The following is a 2,838-nucleotide window of genomic DNA, read 5'->3' on the forward strand; positions in this document are numbered from 1 at the left end:
TGCGCGCCCAATCGGGCGCACCTCGCCCGATCCGGATCGGGCGATTTGCGATACTGCTTTTTGTTGACTTTTTTCAACCCAAAAATCACCCTTGACCTTGCAGTGACGTCATCAGCAGCCGCCCGATCGGGCGGATCTTCGCCCGATCGGGCATTTTACTCGCCAAATTCGCCTGATCGGGCGGAACTTCGCCCGATTCGGGCATTCCACTCGACAAACCGCCCGATCGGGCATCCTTCGCCTGGTCGGGCAAAAACAAACTTCTTTATTGATGTCAACACGCGCCCGATCGGGCGCACCTCGCCCGATCTGAATCGGGCGGTCTGCAGTATGCTCCGTTTCAGCCTTAACTTCACTTTTTCGAGCTTGGAACTTTAGGCCTGCACACTATTAAACACCCAAACAGCGTAATTCCCTCTTCTCACCTCTCTAACACCAAAAACTATACCGTAACACACTTAGGTAAAGAAAAATGCTAACAAAACACACACACACAAGAAAAATAAAATTGGAATATTACACTACTAAAGCAATAAAATACGGGTTGCCTCTCGCAAAGCGCTGGTTTATTTCTAGGTCCCGCTCGACCTCGTTACCTCGAATATGCAACTCATAGGGCGGAAGGATTGAGGTGCTGAACCTCAACCACTCCTACAGTAGCCCCCTCGTGGTACAACTTCAGACGTTGCCCATTGACTTTAAAGCGCTCACCACTGGTGTTCTCTACCTCAACTGACCCAAACTTGCTTACGATAGTCACGATGAACGACCCAGACCACCTAGACTTAAGTTTTCCAGGAAACAACTTAAGCCTAGAGTTGAACAACAGAACCTTGTCGCCCACCGCGAACTCCCTATGCAGAATGTGGTTGTCGTGCCACTTCTTGGTCTTTTCCTTATAAATCCGGGCACTATCGTAGGCTTGTAGTCGGAATTCATCTAACTCACCCAATTGAAGTAACCGCTTTTCACCGGCTAACTTTGCATCCATGTTGAGCTGTTTGATTGCCCAATAAGCCTTGTACTCCATTTCTACTGGTAAATGACACACCTTGCCATACACCAACCGATACGGGGAGGTACCAATAGGTGTCTTAAAGGCGATTCTGTATGCCCATAGAGTATCATCTAGCTTATCGCTCCAATCCTTCCTAGACTTTGCCACCACTTTCTCAAAAATAGATTTGATCTCCCGGTTAGAGACCTCAACTTGCCCACTCGTCTGAGGGTGGTAGGCTAGCCCGGTGCGGTGATAAACCCCATACTTGCGCATGAGCGCATCCAGATGCTTCTCATGGAAGTGTGACCCTCCATCATTAATCAAAGCGCGCGGAACCCCAAATCTAGGAAAAATGATCTTCTTGAACAGGGAAATGACCGTTTTAGCATCGTTAGTAGGTGAGGCAATGGCTTCCACCCACTTGGACACATAATCTACCGCAACAAGGATATACAAGTTACCCTTGGACGATGGGAATGGTCCCATGTAGTCGATTCCCCACACATCGAAAACCTCAACCTCAAGGATTCTGTTCTGTGGCATCTCATACCTCCTCAAAATAGTGCCGGCCCTCTAGCACGCATCACAAAAGCCTGTGCATCCTTGAACATAGTAGGCCAGTAAAAACCACATTGTGACAACTTAGCGTTAGTCTTTGCCGGTCCATGGCGACCACCATAAGGTGAAGAATGACACCTACTGATAATACCTTGGAATTCCCATTCCGGAACACAACGCTTGTACAACCCTTCAGCAGTCTCACGAAACAAATAAGGGTCATCCCAAAAATAGAACCGAACATCATGTAGGAATTTCTTCTTCTGTTGATATGTAAGATCGGCCGGAAGAATACCCCCTACAATGTAGTTAGCAAAATCTGCGAACCATGGTGACTGACTGGCAAGTGCAAGTAAGTGATCATCCGGAAATGAATCATCAATCGGTGTAGACACTTTGCCATCATCATATCTCAATCTAGACAGGTGATCTGCAACAACATTCTCAGCCCCTTTTTTATCGCGAATCTGCAGATCAAACTCCTGTAGCAGTAGTATCCATCGAATAAGCCAGGGCTTGGCTTCTTTCTTTGAGAGCAGATACTTAAGAGCCGCATGGTCAGTATAGACTATCACCTTGGACCCAATCAGATAGGTGCGAAACTTGTCCAAGGCATAGACTATGGCTAGAAGCTCCTTCTCAGTAGTAGCATAGTTAACTTGAGCTTCATCTAAGGTCTTACTTGCATAGTAGATGGCATGCAAAACCTTTTCCTTTCTCTGACCCAAAACTGTCCCAACTGCATAATCACTTGCATCACACATTATCTCGAACGGAAGATCCCATTCGGGAGAACGAATGATGGGAGCCGAAATCAGTGCCTGTTTAATCCTGTCAAAGGCCTCAAGACAAGCATCAGTAAACACAAACGGGGCATCCTTGAGGAGGAGCTGGGTAAGTGGTTTAACAATTTTAGAAAAATCCATGATAAAGCGGCGATAAAACCCCGCATGACCAAGAAAACTTCTAACACCATTCACATTAACTGGAGGGGGAAATTGTTCAATCACTTGGACCTTAGCTCGATCCACCTGAATGCCCTTATCAGATATCAAATGGCCCAAGACCACCCCTTCAGTAACCATGAAATGACACTTTTCCCAGTTTAAGACTAAATTACACTCTTCATATCTTTTCAGAACTTTAGTCAGATTTAGCAAGCAAGAATCAAAAGAAGTACCATAGACACTAAAATCATCCATAAAAACTTCCATGATAGACTCAATAAAATCAGAAAAGATACTCATCATGCAACGTTGGAAAGTAGCGGGTGCATTACA

Source organism: Spinacia oleracea, chromosome 3, assembly GCF_020520425.1.
Source record: "Spinacia oleracea cultivar Varoflay chromosome 3, BTI_SOV_V1, whole genome shotgun sequence".
Classification (NCBI taxonomy): domain Eukaryota; kingdom Viridiplantae; phylum Streptophyta; class Magnoliopsida; order Caryophyllales; family Amaranthaceae; genus Spinacia; species Spinacia oleracea.